We start from the raw sequence: 12,872 nt of genomic DNA on the forward strand, positions 1-12,872 counted from the left end.
GAATTTAAACTACATTGGCATAACCTGATAACAGCTGCTCATAATTTTCTTACGGGCACGGTAAACCTCTGAAGCCCCTTAAAAATTAACGATCTGAGGCAAATTATCCTCCCGCGGAAAATTCTAAAACAAGAATCTTGTTGTGCGCCGGAAAGTCATATTCTTCAGAATGTTTGTTTCACACGTCGCGTGGTGGGCAGAAAACAATCACGATCTAGTCTCAGCTTACATTGACAGTGCTCTATCAAAATTCAATTGTATGTGAGTTTCTAAAAGCTTTCTTACCTTGCAACATTGTATGTCTTTATAACAGAAAATTGCAAACATTAAAACAGTTGAAGATAAATGAAAATATTTCGATACAATCATTTTTCTTTACCCTACACAACTTGATCAATATTTTCACTAAATTTAAAAAGTTCCTTTTCCCTATTTCCCTCCTATCACTTTATATGCTATCCTTTTTTCCTTCTATTGATCATTTAATATCATCATATTTTGAATCATATATATACAGTGGCCGGGACAAACAAAATAAAAAATAAAAACAAAATAAAAAAAAGGAAAAAACAAAATAAAAAAAGAAAAACAAAAGAAAAAAAGGAAAAAACAAAATAAAAAAAAGAAAAACAAAATAAAAAAGGGAAAAAACAAAATAAAAAAAAGGAAAGAAACAAAATAAAAAAAGGAGAAAACAAAATAAAAAAAGGAGAAAACAAAATAAAAAAAAGCACAAAAGCAAAAAAGATACATCCAAGATACCTCCTCGTAAAGCTTGCTTCAAGTCACGAAAGATCCCTCTTCAACTTTCCTTTTAACGAAATCGATAACCCAACCACTGTAAGTCTTTCTTAAAGAGGACCACCATGCTTCGATCCGCTGGTTATTAATTGATCCATAGAGATGTGTGTTCATGTCATTCCAAAGCGTACATTGCAGTGCTGCGGTAATGCCATTCTCAGTGCCCAAATCTGTTCTTAAGAGAGTAGGTATTAATTTCAACTTGTTCACCGTTTCAACGTAATAAATTGCTGGAACCGATGGATGATTATTGCTCTTATTTATTTATTATTCTATTATAACCAAGATTTGAGGATGGTCCATTGATTTCATCTTGAATGATGGTCCGTAGAGCTTGGTCATTGATGTTCGGATTTTCTGTTAGGCCATATGTTTTAAATTACCTTTTAAGCGTTCTAACAGAGTATCTTATTCCATGACGTTCAAGTAGGCGAATTATTGCCTCGTATGTATGGCCATTGTTAACGTATCTCGTTATGAGAGATTGCTCATCTTATTCTCCCTCCTCGTCCCTATTCCTTGGGAGAAAAGGAGTCCCACAATCATAACAGAATAGATTTGCATTTCTTCTTGGCGTCCCACAAGATTCACAGAACATGCTAGATGAACAAGATGAACAAGAAAATTCACTTTCTTCTACTCACGCTAAACAACAATCCGCATTTCATCATCTTTGATTCTCTATTCTACGTTTTTTTATTTGCTGATTTTTCATTTTCTTTTTCTTTTTTTATTTTATTTTTTATTTTTTTATTTTGCTTTTTATTTTTTATTTTGTTTTTCTTTTTTTATTTCGTTTTTTATTTTATTATTTTTTTTGTCCCTCCTCGGCCGCTGTATATATACCATCAATCGGAAATTGTTATATTTTTTTGTTCAATAATTGGCGGGATAGATTTGGAAGACTAAAATTCTTACATTTAAAAAAAAAAGTTAAAAAGAAAAAAGTTAATTGTTAGCTTAGGTGGGAAATTAAAGGCTCTCGCCCAACACTTTGATAGCCAGAAAAATGGAAAATAGAGTTTTTGTGCCTCCCCCCTTAACATTAGTCGCCTTTATCGTCTTTCTATGCTGGCCTTAATTCTGCCATTCATTGATGCACCAATTGATGCAAAACAATATATGTTGAAAAGTAAATCATTGTAATGAAATCGAATAGTGCTCGATGATAAACAAAAAGGGGACAAAATGATACCAGAGCCAAGTAAAATTCGTGCTTCTGCACTTGTTTAAATGTGGAGAGAAATGATCTAAAAAGTCTGCGTGTAAAAAGTTAAAAAGTGTTACTTTATGTAAATGTTATGTTATGTGCTATTTTATGTAAATTTTATGTAAAAACATAATTCGTTGGACTATAAACCTTTCAAAGCCGCTAACTTTTTTGAAAATGGCCAAAAAGTTCATCATCATTTTTTTCTGGAAATTTATTCTTTCAAAGGCCATTTCTTGACCAGGACGAATGATTCAGGTATCAACTTTGGGATCGTTGGAAATTTCTTTCTCTCACCTACAAAATAAAGCGGATTTTTTTTCTTTGAATTTCAAGTGGTCAGGAGTTATGACCAAAAGACTGTGTATCGGTAAAATGACCTTTTCAAAACGTATATATACGTCTTTCGTCGTCTAAGGGTTAAATACACGATGGTAGGGAGTATATATTAGAAAATGTGGGATATAAGTGGTGATCAGCTACCTACTGTTGAAAATGAATCAATAATTTATGGAGCCCCCCCCCCCCAAGCGGTTTTTGAAATGACGCGATAGCGATTTTTTTGCAGCGTGATTACGTGATTTGGAAATTTTTTCTTCGTGATTGCGTGATGAGAGGTCAAAACGTGATTTTGATTTGAAAGGTTTTTGAGCCGTGATATGTGATGTTGACTTTTTCAAAGGAATGCGTGATTGTCCATTTTTTTTGCTGATTTGCGTGATCGTGATTAAAGACAAAAAATTGCGTGATATCGTGATCAGAGTTACCGCTGGGGGGGGGCTCTTTATGAAGTTTAGGAGAAGGATATCTTTTGGGAACGAATGGGATGGAGTTGGTCCCCATTGAGAGGGGCGAGAGGATGCTCAAATATGGTATACCTTCCGTAGTGCTATTTCATTCAAGTAAACGCTAGGAAGCCTTCCTAGAAGACAGCCGTTCATTCCTTGTGGGCGTTTATTGGAGGGGAGTTCTTATTGAGAAATTTTCCTGAAAGGCGGGACTGGAGGTGGGGTTTAAAAGATGAGAGCATTTTTTTGAAGTAATACTGTGTTTAAATGATAAATTTGAGTTGCAGACTAAAATAAAATACAAAGCGACAGCATAAAGGATATTTTACAAGAAATTTGTGATTTCAAAATTACTGATATAGACAGGGCATACAGCTTGCCAATCATTGCTCATAAAAACTTTAACGTCATAAAATTGTCTTGCATCTGTGTTCAAAACACTATAAAGCTCTTCACCATCAATTATGATGAAATATCTGTAATCCCCATTGCTGACATATCTCTGGTGTACCTAAGAAGAAATTTAAGCGAACATTTAATTTTGCGGACAGCGTAAAAAGTTTATCTTTTTGGACAAAAAGCTTTATCAAACAAGCAAAAGACGAGCAGTCCTAAAAGAGCATGAATTTGAGAAATGAATGAAAAAAATCAAATTGGACTGGACTATAATTTCGCGGATAGGGATTAATCAATTTAACAGCGGGAACTTAATTTAGCGGATTTTGGCTAAATATCCGCCAAAATTTCTTACTCTGACAGGTTACCTCAAGATGAAATGTCTGGTTGATTGTTAAGCCATTAACAAGTAAATCAATGTGTTTTTTTTTATCACCATTGATGGAGCTGGCAATGTGGAATTGAGTTGTTGTTCTGGTGATGCCGATTAAGGGTGTACGGTCGCCATAATGTTCGTCACGTTCACCTTGAGTTAAATGAATGATATTACACGCCCATCTCGTTATCTGTGATATAGAAAAAAAAAGCAATTCCTTGAGGCTTCAAATTGACCTTGAATAACCTGGTACGCTGGGTAGACCAGGGTAACTTAGGAACTTTCATCTTTTAGATTTTAAAAACAAAGTAACTTTAACTTTTTCTAGAGCGTCAGATTTTGGGAACTTTGGAAAAAGGACCCTTAAGGGCCGCACGTATGATAGGTAAACGACCTTGAGTCCCCCTGGGAAATTACATAATAATCATTTATTTATTTTCAGGTAAAAAAGGTCTAATTTTGCTCCTAAAATCAGGAAAACTGAGAGAAAATGATTTATCGATTTCTGTCTTTAATCCTTTTAACGCTTTAAAGTACTTACGTTCACTTGAGGAATGGGCGAATGCAATCGAACGTTGAGTGATACTATCTATTCATTGGACAATCGGGGTATAATGGCTACCAAGGTGTTTTGTTTTAACTCTTGCCCTATGTAAAAGAAGAGGGGGTTAGGCTTTTCCATGCTTCATCTCTTGATTTGAGTAAAACCATCTGCGGTTATGTGTTATGTGGACTCTAAAACACCTAATTTCTTAAGAAAATGAACAAAAATACTCTAAAAATGGCGAAAAAAAAGAACATGTTAAGAATATTTTTAGGCTTCAAATTCAAATAGTTAAGAACATCCGAAGGCTTCAAAAATTTCAGATGTTTTTATAAGAAAAAACGTGTATCCAAATAGAAATGTATGGATTGTCAATTACTTTCTTTTCCGATCAAGACAATCGGTTCCTGTCCATGATTATTCTTTGGGATTCCCAATATCTAAAGTGAAGATGAAAATTTATCAATTATGATTTGGTACTGATACTACATAAATGCCAAAATTTGTATGGTATAAATTGGATCTTGTTTTTTTTTAATCATCCGATACTTTCTGAAAATAATCAAATGAACCGGTCCTCGCTGTAAAATATTATGCTAATTTTTCCATCCCCACTTGATTTTGTGACTTGAAAAACATAATATGGGAGTATCAATCCCCATTGAGTTTCAGTCTGTGGTGTGTACGCCTACTGGCTGAAAAAAGTCCTGCCGTTGAGAAGGGGGTGTGAAAAGTTGACAAGCTGAAGAGATATTAGAGGGAAAGATGTTAAATTTGAGGGAAAGATATTAAATTTTGAATTGAGTATGAAATGCTAGTATTTTTGGGATATTTGTATTCTGAAAATGCATAAATCAGAAGATCCCCACTCATTTTTGCTCCTTTTACTGTTATTGATTGTTTAGTCGTATTCTACGAGGGGTAAAATGATTATTCTCCCGTAGGGTACTACGAAATGCTAGAGATGTTATTCGACAAAAACATTTACAGACCCTTTTTTGATCCAAAAGAACCAACTGGAAATGGAATGCACCACCGACTTAGTAGTTTCTCAAAGAAAATATCAGTTTCAAAATCATTTTTATGGTTTTGAAACCACAGATCTGTAAAGCCCGAAGGGCTAGATTTGCGGCCTTTATCGAAAAGTGAAGCAAGTTTTGGTAGGATTTCCTACCAAAGAAATCACGTGACAACAACCAATTTCACTGGTTTGAGAGATGCGAAATAGCGTTTGCCGCCTAATTTTTTTGATCTCGCGCTCTGAAAACAATTAAAATGCTAGATCCTATCCATCGGCACGAAATTTAAAAAGTCAAATTTTTGCTTCACTGTTTTTTGCCGGAGAAAGCTTACAGTTGACTTTCTAGCCCTTCGGGCTTTACAGATATCTGTGTTTGAAACCTACCTTACAACAATGACTTCCTTTTAAACGAAAGTCGAAAATAAATTATGAAGATCTTTTAATATGATCATTTTTCACCTAAATCTGTAGTCTTGAGACAAACTCCACTTTCCACAAAGCTCACATGAGTGAAATTGGTTATGTTGAGAAACTTGAACTAGGCATGTATCGTCCGATCAAAAACGCTCGATTTCGATTTAATTGTTTTTTTATGTCTTACTTTAAATGTTGTCACCCCCGATTTAACCACACAAAATGTATAGAAATTTCGATTGATTTTGATGCCTATTGATGCTTTGAAGAATGAGCAGCCGGTCACATGCGCAAATATTTTGGCAACTACGTTCGAAGTCTGAATAATTGATCAAAGAAGTATATGATGCTGTGAATTGTGCGAAAACATAAAATTTAGATTGTAAACGAAGTAAAAAATTAGCAGATCACAAGTTTGTGAAACGTCGTTTCCGGCCCTTAAAAATCGAATTTTCAAAATTTTGTTTGTGAAATAAAGTTTGGGATATTGTGAATATTGGGTTTGCTTATTTCACATAATAAGTTTTCTTTTCACAAGGTCATTTTGAATTTGATTTTCAATTTTGAGTTTTAAAACTACAATCTAAATCATTTTTGAAATTTTCAATAATTTGAATGATTTGTTTTCTCACCGCCCTCTTGGACGATTCTTTCTCATCGGGAATTCGATGAATGATTGTATTTCAAACAAAGCTGTACTGTGACGACGGACACTCAAACATTTTTAAGCGATAACGCATTGAATTTCAATGTCTTTTAATCAAGGGAAAAAATCACCGGGTCGATCTTGCTAAATAGCTATGGAAGTTTAACCATATCGGGAATCGCTCTGATAATCCGCGCAAAAAAAATTAAATTGTACTAAACCTAATAGATCTTCTCATTTGTGATTAATTTCTCTCTACATTCGATGCAGACCTCTCACAAATCACAGGTATTATAAGGAGCACGACTCTGGATGCCAGTAGCTTACCCGTTGGGAGAATGGCGGGGAGCACTAAAACTATCGGCCTAATAAGAAAGTATCCATACAATAGATACGTGTGTTTTCTTCTTTGTTTCCATGTCTCGTTACCGGGTTTTAAGAAGTTCATACTTTATCATCCCTTTTTAAACAGGTCGCTGAACGAGCGTTATCACACGAGCTGATCAGATTACAAGAGAAAAAGAGCGTATCTTATCTCATGTTACTTGCTCGACTTCACGCTAAAAGGAAAGACTATGAACTTGCTTTGGAAGAAGTCGAAAAAGCAATTGTGCTACGACATCAGGTACAGAATTATTTTTATCTTCAATCTATATACATATTCTAAGGCCCCGAAAAAATGTCTACCTCCACTAATCAATTTTTGAAATTTTTTAAAGATCCCACCCCAGTTCCTATTAGGACCCCCCGTTTATTCATTTTTAAAAATATTTTAGCCATCACAAGCCTCACAAGCTGAGTTTAAGCTTGACTATAATTACCTTATAATTACCTTGTTTTTTTTTTGGGGGGGGGTTCAGAGGTACAATTTGGACCAACCCCTCCCGTTTATAAGATTTTGAATTTCGGACACCCTTTTTGATCGAGTCCTTCAACTTCGAGACTTTAGACTCGGACTTCGGACTCGTGAAAAAGCTCTGAAATTTTGGACTGATACTCTTTAAATGAGATGTTGAAAAAGAAAAACATTTTGAAGTTGCCCTGACAACCAATATATTGACAAGCGGCACTAACGTCAAAAGATCGTCCCTAAACAAAGTTATGTGTCATTATTACTTTACCCTCCCAGCTGGCACACAACGTTATTTTAACGTTCACCTAACGTTATATGGACGTTGTGAACGTTAGATAGACGTCGAAAAAACGTTGTGTGCCAGCTGGGCTTGTCTAGAAAGGCTCATCTTTTCTTGATGAAATAACTCAACGAAACTTTTTCTTAAAACGTGGCGGCTACTCCCGAAAAATGAGGCTAATACAGTTGCTTGACTTGAGAGAGACAGTTTTACGGCATTAGTCTTTTGCTAAAAGTCTTCTCAGAAGAAGGTGGCAGATATTCAAAATACAGACAAGATTGCCAAGCTTTAGTTTGTTTAGTCAAATAACATTCATGCAAACTTTAGCTAGATTCAAAACTGCTAATTTTATTACGAAATGCTGTAAAACTTTCTTTTACAAACGTTGCTCTCTTTTTTTCCCTTAGCATAACTTTCATCCCTTCCTTTCTCATTTCTAGAATTCAGACGCATGGGCGATGAAAGGAGATTTGAATTTCATGTTGGACAACTTGTCAGAAGCCAGTTCTTGTTATGAACGTTGTTTGGTGTATGAAGAACAGCCATCTGATTTGAATCGTGTCTACACACGGCTTGCCATGATCTATTTGAGATTGGAAAAAGTAATTACGCTATTACAACATTCATGATTTATCCTCTCTGTTTTCTGTAATCCGAATTCCAACTTTGTTCAACTCACATTAGAAAACTGTTACGTACAATATAGAAAACTCTCCGATATTTGGATGTTTATCAGCCCCCCTTAAAGATCGAATTATAGAGAGCCAACTGTAATACCATAATACTGTAGATTAATCATTTTCGTGGTCTTAATTTCTTATTGTGTATTTTGTCTGTATACGGAAGCACCTTAAAACAATCCGGAACTCCTCGTCTTTTGTTCAAGTTTGAAAAATGTTGGAAAAGTGCGGTCTTTTTTTCCTTTCCGTATAAAATATAACGAAGTGAGTTTTACTAGATTTCTGACGTCGCCTTACATGCGTCTCTTCAGCTAGTTGTTTGGAAGAACACGCTTCATCTTTTGTTTGGATTGACATCGAAGAAAAAAATTAAGAATATCGGGCGGAAAAAATAATATTGGGATTTTAGATAGGCCATTCTGTGTTATATCCATACAGGAGGTGGATATTTTCAAAGGATAGTCCAGGAGTCGACTTCCACGAAGTCGATTTTTAGCTTGAAAAGTTTGTCCCGGGGGATGGATTTCAAATGGAACAGACTGTAGGTCGATGGGTATATTTTGAAAAAGAAAAAAAGCAAAATAATTCTTCGAATGGTTCTTAATGTAAATTTTATTTCATTTTATCTAAAGTACGAAGATGCGAAGAAGACACATTTATATTTGTGCAAACATTATCCCTCGTGTCACACGTGGCTTGGACTTGGTGTTTCATGTTGTCAGGTAAGATATGGCAGTAATATACACTCATTTCACAAAATTACTTTCAAACCTTTTGGAAGGCTTTTCGGTAATTTTATAACGATTATCCCAGATGAAATTTTCATATCTTACCAGGATTTATCTTGGTGAAAACTAATTTTAGCGAATTTTGCCAACATTCGCCACATTGGTTCTCGCCAAAAACTTAAAAACGTTTCTCGCCTAATTTTGATTTTTTAGGATTTTTTCTGCTCGCCACAATTAGCTCTCATCAAAATTAGTTCCCTTGAGGTATTAAGTATTCAATGAAGGGTCAACTAAACTGTCGATATATCCACTTTCACCACTTTTTGATTTTACTGATATGGTACAACCACTCTGGAATACATTGCCGCAAGTTTTCTTTGATCTTACTGTAATTACTGTAATTCGCTGAGCTACAATCTAATTCAAGTTGTTTTGGTAAACTGTATGTGGAAATTGTATGTAGATCGGTGATAGTTCAAAGTTCCAAAGTTCTAAGGAAGGTATAATTATAAGGAATATAATATCATATGGTGAATTCTTTGAGCTCCAAACAGTAAAAGAACTAATGGATTCCCATCCTTCTAAATTTCAGTTAAACCAATTAGACGAAGCAGAACACTGTTTGAATGAAGCTAACATTTATGATAATATGAATGGAACTGTCTGGTCATATCTTGCCTATGTGTGCCTCAAGGTAAGGTCAAAGATTGTGAAATGATAGCGAGATTTTCTTTATCGGGTTCCACTTAAATGTCATTTATAGAATGGACTCAAAAATTATCCGAAAGCAAAGTTCAGTCAAAAGTACATTCTAGTCTATATTATCAATAGATCTTTCAATCCTAAAGCCACAAAAGGGCTAGGTTCTAGTTTATAAGGGCCTAGTGACGTCAAAAATATCTTCAAAATTTGGACCCGGTGTACTCAAATTCAATTCCCTTTTGTGTAGCGTTTGATGCAGAAGTTGAAAAGTGTATTGTTTCATGCCTGGTCGAAGCCAATTGTATTCTATGTGGGGTTTCACGAACAGGGGAGCCTTTTTTTGGGGTGAAGTGGCGGAATTTGACAAGAATTTAGAAACTAGGTCCTTTGACGGAAAAACGGAATTTCGCAAAATATCGGTCGGAGTTTCGGGGAATAGGGAAAAAATATTCAATATTTCCGCAATTTTTAACGGAAATGATGAATTTCAAAGAAATATTCGGTTGCGGAATTATTAGTTTGGATGGTTTGACGGAATTTAGGCTAAAAAATGTCGAACTGGCGGAATCGGGTACCCCCTGAAACCATCCCCTACTGTACTTACCTTAACAATCCAAAGCTCCCTTAACAATCAAAAGCGCAAAAATTGCAAAAATTTGGATGTTGCTGCAGTATAGTCACTTGTGTGCAACTTTGGCGCTTTTGATTGTTAAGGAAGCGATTGGATTGTTAAGGGTAAGTACAGTAGGTGGCGTCCAGGTGCGTCTTTTTTGGTGGTCTCGTTGACGATTTCTTAAACAGATCATCACAGCTTATTATGTGACCAATTATTTTTGTAGAAAAAGAAGACAAACCAAGCTGAACAGTGTTACAGATATTCCACCAAGGTACCAAGAAACTTTTCTTTAAAGATATTTCGTGCAATCTTTAAATTTACAGTGAAAACAAATTATCCCTTGTAGTTTTCTGCACACTGCTTGCCTCCTTTTGAAGTTTTCCAAAATTTCCCCAATTTTTCTTGACAATTTTCTCTGATTGCCAATATCAGTGGAGCAGGAATTACGTCTTACGTTGTGTATTGCTGCGTAAGTGTCGCCGTTTTCTAGCATTCTGCGAGTGCTTATATCATCAAGCATTACTCTACCGGGTGCACCAAAAAAAAGTATACAGGTTTGTCGAGATATTGTAAGCTTCAGGATTTAAATTTTTTGTTAACTTGAATTTTGAGCTACTATGCATTAAATTTGAAAAAGCAGTTCGAAAGTTATTTTCAAAAAACTAACTTTTTTTCCATGTCAAAATTTCAAAAAATCATTAAAAACAGCAATCACGCTATAAATAAGACAAAATGACAAAAAAACAATTTCATTGCTTCTTTTATTCTTTTTTCTCTTATCTTATATTTTGCCAACAGTTTGCCCATCTTATTTCACGTCATGAACATTTCCAACACCATCAAACTCAATGCAGACCCAAGTTCTTTGAACAACTAGTCGAGGAATGATGATCCCTTTTTTCAATAATTTTCTCACATAGCATAACATCAAAACCTTGGAGATTTCAAAAAAAAATTTTCAGCTTTTCCAAAAATATTATCTTACATGGGAATAGCTTGGTTTACCATATTCTTAAATTCCGTGACGAGTTTTGATGAACACATTTGCATTTTTTGGTATTTTTATGTGTAAACAAGGTAAGTGTCAAGAAAAAAAGTTTGCTCGCTGTTTTTCATGGTTTTTTGAAATTTCGACATTAAAAAAAAGTCAGTTTTTTTGAAATAATTTTCGAACTACGTTTTCAAATTTAATGTATAATAGTTCAAAATTCAAGTTAGAGCATCCTCTATACAATAAAAAAAAGAATGAACAAAAAAATTAAATCCTGAAGCTCACAATATCTCGACAAAGTTGTATACTTTTTTTTGGTGCACCCGGTAGGTATAGAGATTAATGTTTTCTTGTTCTTTGTTTAGCTTGGCGGGGCTCCAGACGACCTGAAAAAGATTCTCGATTCTTCATTCCAAAGCGTGTTTTGAATAACTTCATCGAACACTTCACTTCATCGATAGAATCTTTCCTTCGTTAAAAAAGGAGTATGGGCTTCATCCGGATAGAACTGCAAATGAATACTTACAGTTGAATATAAGACAATGTAATTGTGTACTTTGTAGCTTATATTTGACAAGATTGTACAAAGGGATGGTAACTTTATTTTTTAATTTGTAAATTGTTATTCTTGATAATATATTTTTGTTTATGCTAACTTATAAAGAACCTGAAATTAATTAAAATCTAGTCTCTTTTCTGACTTTTTTCATCCTTTCAAATTAGAAAATTTTAGGAAAATTTTAAACCTTTTTCAATATAGTTCCCCATAGTTCCTATTCAAAGGAATTGGATCAAATTTCAGATTGCGTTCTCATCACTTCTCATCGGGTTTATTTTCGACCGATCTTCTAGAGAGCTAGAAAATGCTAAAAGTGAAATTAATAATTTTTGGGGCGATGTTTGGAATTTTTCGGTTGATTTATAAAAAATGGATGCACTAAGAACCACGTTATTATTCCGTGCTAAGAACTACGTCTCTTTTTCATTTCTCCTGATCAGAAATAACTTCAAATCTTAAATTATACTTACTGTTATTAATTTTTTTAAGGACCGAGGGTCGCTATAACGCAGTCAGAGAGAAATAGAGGCTGATCGAAATATGCCGAAAAACTGGGTCGGTGGCCCAAATTTAGACGGTTTTACCCAATATGCAAAACGAGGGCTCCTACCGGTTCTTTTTCAGTGGATTTCGAGATGGTTATTCAGTGCCGTAGACAAAAATTATATTTTAGGGGGGCCCTAAATGTTCAAAGGAGGCCCCACCATAGTTGGGACCGATGGGCCAGGCAAATTTTTGGACTTTATGCCCTCCAGATTGGCTAAAACTGCAATTTTCAGCAAAAGGCAAGTAGAAATCGCGTGCATATTAGTATATTTTCAAATCATAACACTATCTTCTTACAAAGTTAGTAAATATACAGACAACGTTGATGAAATTTACACCTTTTTTAAAAAAACACCATAGCATAATCTGAAAAATGTTTTTGGGGAGCCCATCAGCAAATTCGTTCTTCTCTTATCGGTGGGGACCTAGAAATAGTATAGACGCTGCTATCTCAGGACCTACCTATATATTTCATTTGATATTCTGATGGCGGATTGGTGGCCGCCCAAGTTAAAACTCTAAAGCTATAAAGAATCGGGCCAATTTACCATTTGATGAAGAAGAATGATAGATGGTCTTGCGCACGTATTAGCCTGAAAATATTTTGGTTGATGTGGTCTGGTGAAATTCCGTAATCTAAAGCTTTCTTAAGCCATTGACCTTCTACATAGTTATAATATATGTTGATTCAGCAGATTGAAATAAATAGAATCTTTTGTAA

Source organism: Clytia hemisphaerica, unplaced genomic scaffold (assembly GCF_902728285.1).
Source record: "Clytia hemisphaerica strain Z4C2 unplaced genomic scaffold, Clytia hemisphaerica genome assembly, whole genome shotgun sequence".
NCBI classification, from domain to species: domain Eukaryota; kingdom Metazoa; phylum Cnidaria; class Hydrozoa; order Leptothecata; family Clytiidae; genus Clytia; species Clytia hemisphaerica.